This window comes from Marmota monax, unplaced genomic scaffold (genome assembly GCF_021218885.2).
Source record: "Marmota monax isolate L192 unplaced genomic scaffold, Marmota_monax_Labrador192_F-V1.1 WCK01_AAM20220418_F8-fsc00096, whole genome shotgun sequence".
NCBI lineage: Eukaryota > Metazoa > Chordata > Mammalia > Rodentia > Sciuridae > Marmota > Marmota monax.
Genome location: NW_026695236.1, coordinates 474,059 through 492,604, shown reverse-complemented (window position 1 = coordinate 492,604; position 18,546 = coordinate 474,059). Strand labels below are relative to the sequence as shown.

The window sequence follows — 18,546 nt, the reverse complement described above, 5'->3', positions numbered from 1 at the left end:
AATGGGGGCATACCTGAACATGTTTTGTGTTTTGAACACATTATTTGGAACCAAAAGTATATTTATATGTATCCTGAATTTTGAGTGGGATCTTCCCCATTTGGAAATAATAGACGCACTGTAGTTTCTATCCTCAGGCAGCAAGGAAGCTTAATTAAATTATGACAGTAGGTTCCTCAGGATATATTTCCATCTAAAATTATCCTTTTGTAGGATACTTCAGTAAGAAACACAAAAGAACTATTTATTCATGGACACTCCATTTTTTACTCCAATTAATCAACATAAGGATATATGGAAATTGGTAACAATTATTTCATTATTTTTGGTTTGAATATCCATATTTCAAATTGCCCTTAGTACATCAGTCTTTGTGGACAAGCCCTGCAAAAGACATTTTCTTTTTTTCAGACAGCTGCTGGTTTGATGCAATATACTGTCACTCTAAAAGTTCTGAATTTAGCAAGAATTTAGATTTTGCCTGTTTTGCCTTTATGGTAGAAAATTAATTTACAAGGAGAGTTGGGGTGGTGCTTCTATTTTTTAACTTTCTCAAATGCAAAGGCTGGATGGTCAAATAGCTAATTCTGATGAAGTTTACACTTTTCTTTCTTTCTTTCTTTTTGTTTTTTCTTTACACTATTTAGAAGACTCATTGACATGTAAGTTTAGCTTTCAACACAAACTGGAGCACTGTGAAGGCTGTGAATACCAAGGTGTTTCTGACAATGCAGAGAGTACTTATTGAGATAGTGTACTTTTCTCTGTGTTTGTGATTTAGTGAATGTAATTTCTCTTTTAAAATTAATTAATGCATTTAATTAATGAATTAATTAAATTATTAATTTCTTCTTCTATTTCTTTCATTTATTTTTTACTCCTTATTAAGTATATTAAAAGTCAGAGATGGCCTCCTTCAAGCTCATCTAGTTCATGAGTTGCTGAAACAATTGGAAACAAAAATTTTCATTGATAATTCCTTTATATAGTTTCTCAATATAATTTCTTCTTCCCTTTTAAAACATGTTTTTTAGCTTTCTAAAGTCAGCTATGTATGATTTAAGATTTCAATTCATAAACATATCGAGGTGCATGGAATAGTTATTCCCAGGTGATACGTAAGAGAATTCAGCAAAGGAAAAAAAGAAATAAGAAAGATTCCTTAAAACTAGAACAATCCTGATCTGGGCATGCCTGTCACCCCAATGGCTCAGGAGGCTGAGACAGGAGGATCATGTGTTCAAAGACAGCACTGGCAACTTAGAAAGACCCCATCTCAATAAAAAATTAAAAAATGACTGGGGATGTGTTCAGAACCTCAAGGTTCAATCCTTGGTACAAAAAAGAAAGAAAAAGAAAGAAAGAAAGAAAGAAAGAAAGAAAGAAAGAAAGAAAGAAAGAAAGAAAGAAAGAAAGAAAGAAAGAAAGAAAGAAAGAAAGAAAACTACAATAAGACTACCCCATGATTCTGTAGTTACAGTAAGTATCAGTGTTGGGTCAGCTGTTAAGCTATATAGGCACCTTCAGAGGAAAACACCTTTCCTTTCTTTCAGCTAAAATTTTTTGTGGAAATTCACAGTGACTCAATCATGTCAAAGATGGCTGAGTTTTCTTTTAGACTTATTATAACATTTAGCTGAGCAAGCCCAGAAATATCAGCCATCTTTAAGTGTTCTCATCTGCCATTTCAAGAATTTTTGTGCTCCATGACCTCCACTTAAGCATATCAAGGAATATATGCCATCTTTTCATCTTAAACTATGTTTCTTAATTAAGCATGCCCAGAAAGGTACATATTTTGGCTGGACACAGTGGTGCAAGCCAGTAATCCCAGCAATTTGGGAGGCTAAGGTTGCAATTCAGAAAGACGGCACATTTGAGCCCTGCTTCAGCAACTTAGTGAGATCTTCAGCAACTTAATGAGACTCTGTATCAAAATAAAAAGGGTTGTATGTGTCACTCAGTGGTAAAGAGCCCCTGGGTTCAATCCATGGTCCTAAAAAGAAAGAACAACCAAATGTCAGAGAAATGTACATTTTTCCCTTCTTTTCTTTTTCCTTTTTTCCTTTTTATTCATGGATATTGAAACCAGGGCCTCATACATGCCAGGCAAGTTCACTGAACAACATCCCCAGTTCAGAAATGTACATCCTAAAGTGAATATGTACAGTGTCCCCCAAAGTGATTATGTACAGACTTGCAGAATAAAGTGCCAAAGCTTTATTTCTTTGAGGAGAGTTTTGTTTTTCAGACAACTACCATCCTGTCCTTACTCTCTGTGGGTAATACATGTTTATCCATTATGGTGTGCTCCTTGACTTTGCATCAACAAAAATTCAAATGCTTTTAATTATGTTTCACTAGAATATAATTTTAATGAGGAATCTCCTGTTGAGCCATTATTTCATTCTTAAACACTGTTTGAATCCATTGATGAATTTGTTGGTGACAAAAAGATCAATTTAATTTCTTCCCTTGCAGGTGTGAGTTAGTGCTGCTGTACATACCCCAGTCTGTGAGGCCCCAACTCAGTGTTCAACCCTCACTGGACTGGGGTGATAGACAGACTTAACTACTTCCAAGTTGAGTGTTAGCCTGTTTGAGGTACAACTGCCAAGTGCCCTTCAATGATATTTTTCTGTGGGTGATCATGCTGTCTTTCTTAATCTTTCACCTAATAAAAGAGAACAGCTGGCAACTAAGAATGCAAATCCTATTTAGCGAGATATATACCATGTGATCATATGGGATAATGTAAAGAAAAATAAATAAATGAAGCTGGTGTAATGTCACCAAGACCTGCCATAAAAGTTATAATTAGGAAAAGGAAATAAAAAGTCACACTAAGACCTAAAAAACATCATCAATACAATATCAATTGTTCACTGAGTCACACTAATAGAGTCAATCAAGACATTTCTATTTCAAGTGCAATTAAACATAGTGATGGCTATATTGATTTTATATTTTAAAACTGCTTTCCTTTAATATTTCTCAGTAACTGAATTTATAATACATTACACTTGATATGATAAACAGTACAAAAAACATAAAATAAAAAATACATAGAACAATTTATGAACAATAATAAACTAAGTCATCACTTGGTGAAGCAGTATATGGAACTCCATTGTAGACTTAACCCTGACAGTTTAGTTTAGCAGAAAAAGATTAAGGGTCAAATGGAACTACACATAGAGGCAGAAAATTCTTAGAAGGAAACCAATTCTGAAATATTTAGATTTTCTTAAACATGAAATTTTGACTAAAATATTCTCTTAATATTAATGTTAAACATGAACATTTGACTGAAATATTCTCTTCTTTTCACAGTGAATGTTACTTTTCGTAATGAAAGAAACAACCTCAATGTAGTGCTGTGTGATTATTCAGGAACCTGACTTCTTTGCCTGGGAATCCATATTTGTTTCTTAACTAGAAGATTGTGATATCCCTCATACAATGATTGCCTTTATTTTGCTGTTATTTGTTTTTTTTTTTTCCTTTTTCTTTTTCTTAAGAAAGACAAACAGAGGTTAATTTCATTCCTATGGAGTTGAGAATGCTCAAGTCTTCAGATGTTGAGATGTCATGAACAGTAACCAGCAGAAGTAAGCTTTATAAGATCTGATTTGTTAAAAACTTAAGTTGTTGATAGACTTTTATTTTATTTATTTATATGCAGTGTTGAGAATCGAACCCATTGCCTCCCTTGTGACAGGCAAATGAGCCCCAGACTCAGCCCCTACAAGAGCTGACTTTTTAGGAATATTTCCCCCTGTTAGTAAATGTTCAGATTTGCTGGTAGCCCTTGAATCTGATGTTTCTCTAGTAAGAGCTGTTCCACTAATCCTTGTTTGTTTTTTTTTTTTTTCTTTTAAGTCTCTAAGTAGACTCTCATCTCATATAAATTTTAAAAAGAAAGGTTGACTGAAATATTCTCTTTTCAGAGTGAACCTTTCTTTTCATAATGAAAGAAACACTCTCAAGGTAGTGCTGTGTGATGGTGTGAGAAGACAAACGTTTGGACAAGACAATGAAAATGAATCTTTGAATTCTGACAGATCAAACTATTTTGCTGCATGGGGAGAGCAGGTCATTGCTTGTGGGAAACATTTCTGGAAGGTAGATGTGAGTGACTCTTGGAACTGGGCTCTAGGAGTCTGTAGGGATTCTGTGGTAAAGAAGAACCACACACTGAATTTGAGTATATGTTTCTCCTTTTATGTATGAAGAAGGATAAACATTTTAGTCTCTTGACCACCTCCCAGATATTTTCTCTCTATATAGAGAGATCTCCGGGACATGTTGGTATGTTCCTTGATTTTCAAAGTGAAGGTGTGAATTTTTTAAATGTTGCCAAGAGTTCCCAAATGTGGTTTATCCTACTGGGTCCCTGAATTTTCCTCTCAGGCCATTTTTCCCCCACAGGCCACACATAAGTAGGGATAATTCAGGCACCTGACTTCTTTGCCTGCATATTCCATATTTGAGGGACTGCTTCTCAGTGGAAACACAGCAATAATACTGTAGCTGTCTTTTTTTACCTATCTTAATGTAATCTCATCTTATTAAATATGAAGATAGGATATAATGCAAAATTTTGTTTGTTGGATCAATTATTCTATAATAAAAATCATATTTAGTGGCCCTTATCTATTATAGAGTCTGTGGTTAATTCAATGTTTGTTGACTTTGTGTGATGTCAAATCAATATCTAATGCAGAAACACATGAGTTTTCACATCTAGACAGAACTGGCTATTCACAATGCTCCTGTCAATTTGAAAAGACCACTGAATGAGGTAGTCATTCATGCTACTTGGGAGGCTAAGGAAGGAGGGTTGCAAGTTTGAGGTCAGCCTGGGCAATTTGGGAATATCCCGACTCAAAAAGAAAAAGCCTGGAGATGTAGATCACTGGTAAATAATCTTTCATAGCATGAACTTAAGGCCCTGCATTCCGTCATCAGTACTAAAATAAAAAAAGAGAAAACAAAATCTAAATGAAGTACCCCACACAAGAGCATTTTAGAATATCTTTTGCAACTAGAGGTCACAGGTGGACCACTAAAATAGCCTTTTGTTCATTACTCTCTATCTCCCAAGCTTGAAAAGGAGCTATCTATGTCATATAAAGAAATTTTAGAAAACTTACCAGGAGTAATTTGAATACTTTCAAAATGAATTGGATTTTTAAAAGAAAACAAAGGAGTTGGGTGTACACACACACACACACACACACACACACAAACAAACACACACACGATTTTCTGTTACCGGGAGACTGAGACATGATGATACCAAATTTGAGACCATCCTGGTAAACCTAGTAAGAACCTGTATTATAAAATAATAAAAAAGAGGAGTCCTAGAGCATAACATAGAGGTAGAACACTTGTGTTGCATGTGTGAGGCCCTGAGTTTCATCTCCAGCAGTGAAAAAAAAAAAATAAGTTTGGAATGGTGATGCATGCATTTGACCCCAGCTATGGAAGTGTAGCTCAGTGATAGAGCACCTGCCTAACATTCTGAAGGCCCTGGGTTTGATTTCAACACCAGAATAAGTATTAAGAAATTCAAACCTACATTAAATTTTGGGTAAAATTTTTCTACTCAACTTTTAACAAATGTTTATTTAACAAAAGGCACAATTTAATTTAGGGCTTACTTTCTTCAGAAACTGGAAAGGAGCTTAGAAGTAGAATATATGTAAACTTTCAAGCTCATCCAATTTGTGTTTCTTTGGCCTTCTTCCAAAAATCTGTTTGTATAAAACAAAAGTGACATAGGTAATTTCATAAAGAGAAAAATCTGTCATAAATCTGAAGAACTGATTTTTGTTAAAATTGCAGATAGGGAAAAATTATATATATACACATACACATACATACACACACACTCCTAGTCATATACTACTAACAATGATGAAATAATTGAAATAAGCATATTAGAAGCACAATGAATGATTCTACTTCCAATGCAGCATCAGAATATTCTTCAGTGTTTTTCTTGTTCTCAATTCATTGATTCATTTTTGTTGTTTGTTAGGGGTGTTGGGAACTGGTCCCACTGGTGCTTTGCCATTGGGCTATATCTGCATCCTGTTAAAATTACTTATTTGAGACCAGGTCTCACTAGGTTGCTTAGAATCTCATAAAATTACTAAGTCTGGTTTCAAAGTTGCAATCTAGAAGACAATACAGCCAGTTGAGATTCTTTAATACTCGGAGTTCGTACAAAACAACTTAATTAAAATGGGCAATGGATATAAAATTTTCCAAATACCTGAAAAGATATTCCATTTGATGCATGAAAGGAATCAATGTTTTTCAAACAAAAAAACAGCAGATCAAGGAGGACAGTGCGAAGGATGGGTTCCGGATCTAGGTGTGCCCAGAGAGCGGGCAGACCTCGCCCCCTCTAGTGGAGATTTAGTGTATTGCATCCAAACAATGAGATGACTCCACAATCCTAGCTCTTCAAGCCCAGCCTAGCCCGTGTGCCATAAGCTTCAAGTGGGTGAACCCAGGAGAGCTCGCTGCAAGAGAGCAATGCTGCTGGACTGCTCTTCATGGTTAGAGCCATGAAAGGAAATTCCTTAGAAGCAGCCCCAAATTAGTACCCAGTTCTTTCTGAAAATATGCATACTATTGTCCATTGTCGGCTTCTGCCATCCACTCACCTGCAACTTCTAAACAATCTTGATTTCAGCGTCTCTGGTTCTAAGATTTACGGGGGGGGGGGGGGGGGGGGAAGTAACATCAGGATTTGTGGAGATCATTGCCATATAATAATACAATCTTATTCTCATTTGGTGGCAGTAGATACTAGCGAAGAGTCCAAAGTAAAGTGAAACAAACATGAACCTTTCCTTTCTCTCTGATATCAGCTTTAATATCCGTCTTGGAAGGAACTTGTGTAGATTTTCTCAGGGAAAGGTGGCCCTGATTTCTAGACAGAATTAATAGCTTTACAAGCTTTGAAAACCATCAATTGCTTTCTCAGGGGGAAAAAAAAAAGCAGATATTTAGAGTTTATTTTGCAATTACACAAGAACCAGAAATTAATTATCAGAATTTTTTCAAATACCAAAAAAAAATACCCAAAATAATAAATTAAATCATTTTTTTCTCAACACCCCCACAGCAACCTTATAAATACTTTGGAAAAATAATAGGAGGTTCTTTTTTCTTTCATTCCTCTTTTTACTTTTTTTTTCCTTCTTCCTAACCCAGGGGTGTTTTACCACTGAACTATATGTATCCCAGCTTTTTATTACTTTAAAGTTCAATTTAATCGTTTTTGAATTTTTTATTAATTAATCAATTTATTTAGATACTGGGAACTGAACCCAGGGGTGATTTAGAACTGAGTTACATCCCCAGCTCTGTGTGTGTGTGGTGTGTGTGTGTGTGTGTGCGTTATTTTTAAATTTTAAGAGAGGATCTAGTTCAATCTCTTTGGCACTCACTAAATTGCAGAGGCTGGTCTGAAACTTGTGGTTCTCTTGACTTAGTCAGGGAGTGGCTGGGATTACAGGCTTGTTCCACAAGTTCTGCTCAGATTTTCTTAATAAATAGATTTTTATACTTTGCAGAGTAGTGGATCCTGATAGAAAATTTGATTTAGAACTGGAAATAAAGCCTTTGTGTTTAACAATTATGGGACTCCAGAGTGCAGCTTGTGCTTTTAGAATCCAAGATCATTTCTAGAAAGCAGAGTTGTGAAAACAAACCAGACCATAAATTGTATATATACATATATGTATGTTGGAAGACTAATAGGTCAGGTATGAATTTTCATTCCCTCTAAAACCCTTGTATTCCCACAAAATTGAATCTTCACACCAAAATTGAATCTTGGTGTGAAATATGCCAGTAAAAGGGAGGCATCTGTATTTAAAGATCAAGTTTGGTATATTGGCAATATGATTTAATTCTTTTTAAAACACTATTTCTCAAAGTCAGTAAATAAACTATTTCATATTTTTCCATTGTTCTTTCCTTTTTGTAATAATAAGCAAATTACAGCAGTCCCAGTTGTGCACACCTGTAATTTTACCACTTGGAAAACTAACACAGGAAGATATCAAGTTCAAGGCCAGCCTGAGCAACTCAGACTATATAAAAATTAAACAAATAAATAAATAAGTATAATGTAAATTACACATTATATTGTCCCACAAAGTTCACTGAGCAAGGAATAATCTTGGCCTTTCTCCCATGTACTCTTGAATGGGTCAGGAACTGCCAAATCAAATTCCTTCCCTTGATGGAGGCCTTGGAAGGAAGCATAATCTGAAATGTGAGGGCTAGAGATATCTCCAGTGTAGAGAGGGATCAAAGATATTCTTGGATTAAAAAAAAAAAAAAAAACATAAATAAATGGATAACTGCATAACTCTCTACAAGACAGGATAGAATTAAAGCCAATCTGAAGCAAAACATTTCCAAGTTTCCCAAAATGCTAGCTAAAAACATAAATTTATGACACTTCATTTCTATCATTTCATAGACAAAAAATAAAAAAAAAATATTCCAAAAAATTACATTGAACATTGACCTATGAAGTTTCAAGTGTTGTAAAATCAGTGGCTATTGATGAAAGGAAGTTTTTACAAGATTGTTTATGGAGATTAGCTAAGGAGCTTAATCAGTTTCTTTTTTGACAAACCTAATGGATCATCCATTCAAGCATCTTCCCCAAGCTCCAAGGAAAGCAATCTCTTAGAGAAAGTGGGTATGGTTTTAGGGAAAAAAAAAAAAAAAAAACTTGAAAAGCCCTACTCATTCTTCTCCAGAACCCACAGAGTGCCTTTTGGACTGGCTGGAAGATTTCTGAAGCCTGCCAGTACCATACACAATCTTCATATTATTACTTCTGCAGCAGGTATTGGTGAGCCCACACACATATTTCTTAGATTAGTATACAGAAGAGCAATTCCTCCTACTTTCCCATATCAAAGAAAGCAAATATGTGAACTTCAATTATAAGCAAAATAAACTTATTTTCTGTGAAGTGATATAATTTTCTTTCTTAGAAATGATTAGACTGCTGTTTTCTTAATTTTGTACATCCCTTGGAATTAATTTGATGATTAATTTACTTCAATAATTTATGTGTTGCATTATTGTTCCTTTGTATTTAAAAAAAAAATTACATCCTCACCAAAGGGTATAATATTTTCTTTCTTCACATCCCTACAAGAATTTGGGTTATTTGTTTTGTATTCTTGATAATTTCCATTCTCATTGGAGTGAGAATCACAGTGTATTTTTTATTTGAATTTCCCTGAGGGCTAAAAATATTAAATATCTCTTTTATCCTTCCTTGGTATTTTTTTTTATGAAGTTTGGGTACTAGAGACTTAACCTAGAGGTGTTTTAACACTGAGCCACCTCTCCAGATCTTTTTAATTTTCATTTTGAGACAGAATCTCAACAAGTTACTTAGAGTCTACTGAGTTGCTAAAACTGGTCTTGAATTTGCAAACCTCTTTTCTCAGCGTCTCCAATCTCTGGGATTACAGGTGCACATCCTGTTCACACTGAGCATATTTTCATATAGTTGTCAGACATTTGTATTTCTTTTGAGAACTGTCTGTTCAGTTCATATTCCTACTTTGTTAATTAGATTAGTTGCTTTTATAGTGCTCAATGTTTTGTGTTCTTTCTGTTCTGAATATTAATACTCTGTCATAGAGATGATGACAAAATTTTTCTTCAGTTCAGTAGTTTCTCTTCATTCTGTTGGTTTCTTGTTGTGCAGAAAGTTTTTAATTATCTGTCATCCCATGTATTGGTTCTTCTTTTTTGAGCTATGGGGTCCTGTTCAGAAAGTGTGAAAAAATACATTCCAGCAGAAAGAAAGCACTGATTGTTTTCTGGCATCAATTAAGATAAATACATATTTTTCTAATGTGAACATTACTTGATAATAGTTTTAATGATTTGCAAGATGTTCCTGTTGTAATTTGTGTGTATTTTATAGGAGAATATATAATAAAGGTAGGATTTTATCACAATAGATTAATATATTTTTCAGTAGACTTTTGTTAAAATCTGATACAGTTTTGCAATATTAACTTTAATCATTAGCCCTTAGACATTTAGAAATTGTTTGGGAGTAGGGGATTCTGGTTGAAATCATAATACTATCAAATTTAATATTTAAATAAAATAACTAAGGTAAAAGTTCAATGGCAGGGCCATTCCTTTTCACTTTTTTTCTTTTTTCACTTTCTTCATTTTTTTTTTTTTTTTATGGTGCTGGAAACCAAACCCAGGGCCTCCACAATGATGGGCCTGACTCTTCCACTGAGCCAAGTCCCTAGCCTTCACATACGCTTTTCTATGTGAATTACTGGCAGTAAGTATTATGGCTGATGTTAAGGGAATTCTGAATCCACACTATAAAATTTTAAATTGGGCTAAACACCCATGCTTAAAACTGTTTAGAGGAATGTCACATCTCCATGAAACTGAGATTCTTTTTTTTAAAAAAGGCAGCCTTATAACTTCATTTGACAACCAACCATTTGTTTTCATCCATATTGTCTAGGTTTTTGAATGGGACAACTGGAATGTAGACTACCAAAATATAATACTTGTTTGGTGAATCTTCATACTTGTTAGGTTTTCTGGACAATTGAACATAGATACAGAATTCAGACACTGTGTATTCTTCTTTTCTAGAAATTTTTTTCTGAGCTTGGAATCTTGGAATCCATGTACATATCTAGAGTCACCATCTCCTTCACAGCAAATTTCTGGATCTTGAGTGACTGAGGTACATGTCTTGAAGCCCACTCCCTGGATGGGATTGTGATTGTTGACAGGGCATTCTTTGGTCACCACTTCCTTAATGGAAATACAGCCATTCTGCTCACCATTCTTCCCTGTGGGAGCCATTCTGTCTCATCTTAATTTTGGAAAGGAAGAGCACTAGGGATTATATGAAACTGGTTTATGCATGAGAAAAATATAGAATGAGAATGTTGATGACTAGGGAAGTCATAGTGGTTTCTACAGATTTTGAGAGATCTTTTTATGCCTCAGTTTTCTGTTAGTGTCATATAAAAAGTAAATTCTATTCTTTAGACATAAGATTATTATTACATCATAACTTGAGTAAAACTTTTCTTAATTCTTTGTTTTTTCTAGGTAGAAAATTAAAATTGTTCAGATTTTTATCCCTTAAAAATAAAAAGAAAAAAGACAAAAGAAATGAATGGACTCAGACGTCCTGCAAGTCTTTCAGAAAGAACTCATCTGCTCCATCTGCATAAATTACCTTATAGACCCAGTCACCATAGGATGTGGGCATAGCTTCTTTAGTGCATGTCTCTGCCTTTACTGAAAAGAAGCCTAAACTCCTGACCATTGTCCTATGTCAGGGAGCCATCACAGCAGAGACACTTCAAGAGCAATATTCCTTTGAAAAATATTGTATCCACTGCCAGATAAGCCAGTCTCAAGCATTTCCTGAGCTCTGAGGATCACATGTGTGTGACCCATGAGACAGAAAGATCTTCTGAGAGGAGGACAAAAACCTGCTCTCTTCACTCTGCTCCAAGTCTCAGGAGCACAGGGCTCACAGACACTGTCCCATTGAGGAGGCTACTGATTAGTACCTGGTAAGTGATGCTTTGAAGTCACTGAGAAAGTTGGAGTGCAGGATGACTAAGAATATAAAGCAAAGAATCAACAGCTTAACTTAGTGTCCCATAGAACTGTAAATACCAGTGATAAAATTCTGAATAATATATGTGTTTGTATCTGCCTTTATGGAGATTGTAAGAATGATGAACCTAAATTATTATTCTTTATTATAATAAATTGATTATATGGCATACTACTTCAGAAACTTTAAAGCTATCATGAGTATTAAAGAGTTTCTAAACTAACAAAACTATTTAGTACAGCTAGAGGTGGTAGTGCACTCCTGCAATCCCAGCTACTCATGAGACTGAGGCAAGAGGTTACTCAGTTTGAGGATACCTTAGGGAGCTTAGACCTTAACTCTAAACAAAATAGTAATAACTTTAAAAAATTACTGGTGATGTAGCTCAGCTGTAAAGCACCTTCTTAGCATGCAGGAGCCCCTGGGTTCAATTGGTAGCACCATGGGCTGGGGACAGAATCAAAAGCCTTCTAAAGAGGATATAGTACATTGAAACTCATAGAACATTAGTGTCATTAGATCCAAATTCTGAAGCAAATTCCAAACTACCTAAGAATTTACTAAACTTTTGGATGTGCCTGTTTCTCTAGGAAAATGATTTATTAAGTTCTGCGATTCCGTAGTCTGAATCTCCTAAAATTGATAATTACCCATATCAATCCTGGAAACACCATTCTTCTGTTCCCCTTAAAACTTTTTTAAAAATCTATCATTGTGGCTCTCAAATAAATATCTGTGTGCTTGTCTAGTCTCAAACTTTTTTGTCTCTCAAGAGAATTTTCTAAAACAAATGAGATCTTTTTGGGAAATGATCCAAGGAAACCAGAGAAATCTAAAAGAGAAGAGCACAAAAGTCAATTAATGGTGTGTAAGTGTGAGAGTCTACTTCCTTCAGAAACAACTTAAGACAGGAAAGGTAGACATTTACTAATTCATCTCATGATTGGAATCATCACAGGATTTTAGGAAGATCTTTCTTGATGGCTTCTACTTGTGGGCATACAAAGCAACACTGCTGTTCAGGGAGAATGGTTGGGTAATGGATCAGGAAATCTTGATATTAATGACATATTTACTATCAGAAATCAAATTGTTGCATACAATTATTTATGAATTATTTGTGAATAATATAAAGATATGAAAACAAATATTTTCTCTCTAATACAGAGAGACCTCTGCATCATGTTGGTGTGTTCCTTCATTTGCATAACGAAAGCATGAGTTTTTTTTTAATAGTGTCAAAATTTCCTTTATATAGAAATATCCTACAAGGTTCCTGAATTTCCATGTTAGGCTGGGTTTTTTGTTGTTGTTGTTTGCTTGTTTTATTTTTGCTTTCTGTTTTTTGTTTTGTTTTGCACTTGACATATAATTAGGAATAATTCAGGAACCTGACTTCTTTGCCTCGTAACTCCATATTTGAGGTATCCCTTCTCAGTTGAAGCAAAGCAATAATATTATACTTCTATCTTTTCCTTATCTTTATCTAATCTTATTTTATTAAATATGAAGATAGGATACAATGTAAAATTTTGTTGGCTCAATTTCCCTTTAATAAATTCATCTTTAGTTGTCCATTATCCATAATATAGGTTGTGGTTGACTCAATGTTTTGTTACCTTTGTATGATTACAGAAACATGGATTTTTGATTCCAAATCAAATTCTAATACATGAACACAAGAGTTTGCGTATCTACCCAGATCTGGCTATTTACAATGCACCTGTCAGTGTGAAATGCCCCTCTATATCTAATAAATCCTAGTAATCAATTCACCCAAAATGGAGAAAAGGTAGTATAGGTGTGTGTGTGTATGTGTGTGTGTGTGTTTGTGTGTGCATATGTGTATGTGTGTGTGTGTGTGTGTTACAATCATGGTGGGTACACATAATCTTTTTATGTTAACTTAAGGAGCTAAGACTATAGCTCAGTAGTAGGGCAAGTCAAGAGGATCATAGTTCAAAGCCAGCCTCAGCAAACTACTGATTCCCTCAACAGTTTAGTGATACCCTATCCCTTCCCCCCCCAAAAAAAAAAAAAATCAAAAGGACAGAGGCTGTGGTCTAGTGGTTAAATGCTCTTGGGTTCAATCCCTAGAATTTAAAAAAAAAACATACCTTATTGAACTAAACATGAACTCTTTTGAGTGTTTATTCTATTGTAATTATCATTTTTTCCTTCTATATAAATAAAATCCCTGTTATTGTGAATGCAGCATATTCAGAAATATCTTGCAGGTTGGTGTGTCATAAGGATGAACTTGAACTTATAGGATGAAAACAGATATGCTGTGGAAAACACCAAGCCTTTTCCCAAATCAGGCCCCCTTCATCACAATATTTTTCAGCTTTCCTACTGGATGGCACATGGCAACAATTTGCCCATTTTTGCATCCACAGATAAAAAATCCAGTTGTTGAAAATCTTTCTTTTGACTATCTCCTATATTTGGAGAAAAAAGTGAGAACAACACACTTTCCAATTCTTTAAAATTGCCCTCTATGTTAAGGCAAATTGGCTTGTGCCCTAACAGAACCCATAAGAGGCTTCAACTTATGAGTGTCTGTGAGAAACAAACCATGAGGCCACATGTTCACATCTGTAATCCCAGTAATTTGGGAGACTTAGGCAGAAGAAGCACAAATTTGAGGCCACACTCAGCAGGGTAATGAGGCTTTAAAAGACCGTAGTTGGGGATAGAGCTCAGTGGTATAGCACCTGCTTAGCATATGTGAGATTTTGGATTTGTTCCATGCACTGCAATCAATCAATCAATCAATCAATAATCAAAGATATGTTTCTCATGTATATTCATTTCTTCTCTGCCCTCTCAGCTTACTCTCTGCTGAAGATTTACCTCAGGGCCTCATGTTTTGTAGGCAGGAACTCTATCACTGATCTGCACCATCAGAGAAATACCTGAATCTTTTTACTCTTTTTTTTTTTTTTTTTGAGTATTTAGGAGATCTTTGATGGTTTTGCTACATATATGCCAAATAAATACAATGAGACTAGAGTCTTCTCCATGTTAACCAGCCTTTCTTTAAAAAAGTGAAATTATATGCAATAAGTGAAAATTTTGATATTCTTGTGTTGTAAAGTGGGGGATTGGGGATGTGCTGTTTGTATTTTCATTTAATATAGAATTTTACCATGGTTGTGAACATACATTACACGAACTTTTTTTTTTGTGTGTATGTGTGTGTGTGTGTGTGGTACTAGGGATTGAAACCAGTATTATGCATGCAAGTCAAGCACTTTAAATTGCAAGGCACAAGGTGGCAGTAAGGCTGATAGCAGAGGTTAGAAAGTGATGTGTTTCTGGAAGGATAGTAGAATGAAACAGACATTATTGTTGCTGTGTGTATATATGTGACTGCATGACCAATGTGATTCTGTAACCTCTACTCTCAGAAAAATGACAAATTATGTCCCATCTGATTCAAATGTATGATATGTCGAGGTCATTGTACTTTCATGTGTAACTAATTAAAACAAATAAAAAAATTAAAAAAAGAAAGTGAGATATATGACTTCAAATGGAGCTCTTCATGCATTTTTAAATAATGCATTTTAGAATTCATTTAGCATCTATTGATTTTTAAACCTTGACCTCACTATATGGGATGCAAAGATAAAAATAACATTGCTGACATTACCACACACTAAGAGGCAGCTTTATTCATTCAATTAAGTACAATACTGTAATCCAAAAACTATAAACTTCTAAATTTGCTGTTATAAAAAGATGGCATTGCTTACAAGAATCAGCTCTTTGCTTATCTGTTTCTTAACTCATACATTCATGAATTAGACATAAAATTACAATTACATTTGATATAATATTATACTTTATGTTTATAAAGTGCTTATCTCCCAGAAAACATTAGGTTGATTCCTACCACAATTTCTTCCTTTATTCTACCCATCACATACATTTCTTTTTAATTCCAACAAAAAATCTTAAAGTAACACATAGTAAATAAAAAATAAATTACATTAAAATGAACAATTTTATCTCTTTAATGGATATGTCATAAAGAACTATAGCCCTGCTACTTCACTCAACTTTGACCTAAAGTAGTACTCAAAAACTTTTTAAAAAATGTACTATTGAAGCATACATAAACACACAGACAATAAAAAGAGAGCCTTATCCACAATAGCAATAGCACTTGGTAGAAAGTGCCCTGTATTTTTAAAAATGTACAATTTTTTTTTCAAAAAGGCAATTAACACAGTTTTTTCTTAATCAAATAAATGTTAATTAGGAGAGAAGTATTGAAAGTGATATGAAGACAGTGGCAACTAAATTCCCCAAACTTGCATAACAATTTCTACAATTTATTTATCCTAGTTATCTCTTGTGCACAACTTGTAGGTACTAAATGTGCTAAAAACATTAAGATCCAAGTTGTAAGAATTATTAATTCATATGTTTATAGTAGTTATATGTGGGAGTTCTGAAAAAAAAGAGATGTAGAGTACTTTTAAAACATTTCCAAATAGATAAATAGACATAAAAAGAAAAACCAAGTTAACAAAATCAAAGCCTATGAACCATGTCTATAATAAAACTGGAGTACAGCATGCTCTCCAAAATGCCAAAATGGGTGCAGGTACAGGCAAACCAAAGATATCTACAAGATCCATGGGGTACCAGAATCTTTTCAGGATGAAGCACAAGAACATAACAGAACATCTGGCAGATTTGAAAATGTCAAATTCAGCAACAAGGATTCATCAAAAAGTGTGGAGGAAAAATTTAACAACAGCTTAGTAGGGTCAGGGTTCATTCCAATGTGCAAGAAGTCCAGGATAACACGTGAAATGATTGGGACAATGTGGTTAGTATAATTCTCATACATAACTAGCCCTAAAAACCTTCCACAACAAATCTCTCTATGCAAAAAAAGGTACTAAGAGTAAAATGCATATTTAATGGAGGTGGTATAAAATAATCAGAGGTAGAAGATAATCTGACAAAATAAGTGGGAGAAAGAAACAGAATAAAGAGAGTGTAAAAAGTAAGATGTCAAATATTGGCATCTTCACAACAGGTTAGCTCTAATTTGAGGATCCTAGAAAAGCTATCTTGACAATCCTTGTCCCATAAAAGTTAAAAAGACTAATTTCATAAAGATAATTAGAATAGAGAACATTTTCATTCATACTTACAAAGATTGTAAAGAAAGGACCTTTCAAAAATAATAGACCTTATTTTTAGTAGTGGCCTCTAAAATTCCAGAAAGAACATATGATTATAATGATTATAATGAGGTTGTTGACTGCAGTCCCAATCCTAGAAGAATTACATTTGAGCCATCCTGTCAGTCCTCTTCTTGGAAACTCTGACCCCACTTCACTAGGTCAACTGTAATTATTCACCTCAAGCAGTTCCTGACAGTTAATTCCTGTACTCTTTCCTGATCTTCTCCTCCTCAAACTTCCTCTTTTAGTTCTTACTGCAATACACCCCACCCACACTCTTTCTACCTGTCCTTACTCAAAAAATACTTCATTCAAGAATCCCTGATATAGATCTCTATCTATCTACTATCTCCATCTATCCATCCATCATTCTATCCATCTAGATTCACATGTAGAGTGCACAGGATCCTAAATTATATGATGCTGCCACCCCCAGATCATTACTTTTCTACTTCATACAAAGAAATCTGGTATGTGTAACTGGAGATCAGAAATCAGCTCCAGCATCTAACCTGTAATTCTATCACAAGTTTTTGGATTTAGGAAATGATTCAAGTAAATCAGCTATCCTTGGATATCTGATATCTACAAGATATCTCTTTTAATCAATTTGATTACAAATCATTCCCAGGCCTTTATATCATTATATACAATATAATATTAGATTTTAAACTCTAGCCAACTAGAGGATTCAAAAATAAAAGCCAATAAAATGTATTTTGGGGTATTATTTTCCTTGCAGTACTGGAGATTGATCCCAGAACCTCGCATATACTAGGAAAGCGCTCTACCACTGAGCTACATCCCCAGGGGTTTTTTGTTTGTTTGTTTGTTTTGACATAAGGCCTCACTTAGTTGCTCAGGTTTGCCTCAATCTTGGGCTTCTGCTGCCTCAGTGTCTGCAGAAGCTGGTATTACACATGGGCACCGTCCCATACCTGGCAATAAAAAGTCTTAATATAAATAGTTTATTCATACCATGCCATAGAAGAGAATTTCCTCACTTCCTTCATTCATTATACTTTACCCTTGTAGTTTTTTGAGCTCTCATAAATAGTATGATTTCTGTTGGTGAAAAGCACAAATGCTCTCCAAGGGTGCATATGGTTACTATTTTCAAATTTCTAATCCAAATTATTGGTGGTTTTCATTTTTGCCTTAAAATGAGAGAAGAGAATGGAAAGGGAAGAAATAATTGACATGCAGCTGAGATGGTTGAAATCTGTGGAGTAGGCCAAGGAAACAAGGTTAATGGTCCTTCCTATGTGGCTGATTCTAAAGAGGAGCTTCACCAAAATCCATACAATTGAAAATGATATGAGCAGTATGATATTTTTGGCAAGGATGTGTGGAAAAAGGTACATTCATACATTGATAGTGGGACTGAAAACTGGTGCAACCAATCTGGAAAGCAGTATGAATATACCTCAGAAAACTTGGAATGAAACCAACATTTCACCCAGCTATCCCACTCCTCAGTTTATACCCAAAGGAGTTAAAATCAGCATACTACTGTGATGCAGCCACATCAATGTTTAAAACATCTCAATTCACAATACCTAAAGTATGGAACCAACCTAGATGCCCTTCAACAGATGAATGGATAAAGAAAATGTGGATGCACAATGGAATACTACTTAGCCTTAAAGAAGA

At 34.6% G+C, this 18,546-nt stretch overlaps 1 pseudogene; it reads left to right on the top strand.

The window, feature by feature from the left end:
* Positions 1-11,230: 11,230 nt before the first annotated feature.
* LOC124089362 (tripartite motif-containing protein 51-like) overlaps positions 11,231-18,546 on the top strand; it is a 42,929-nt pseudogene continuing 35,613 nt past the window's right edge.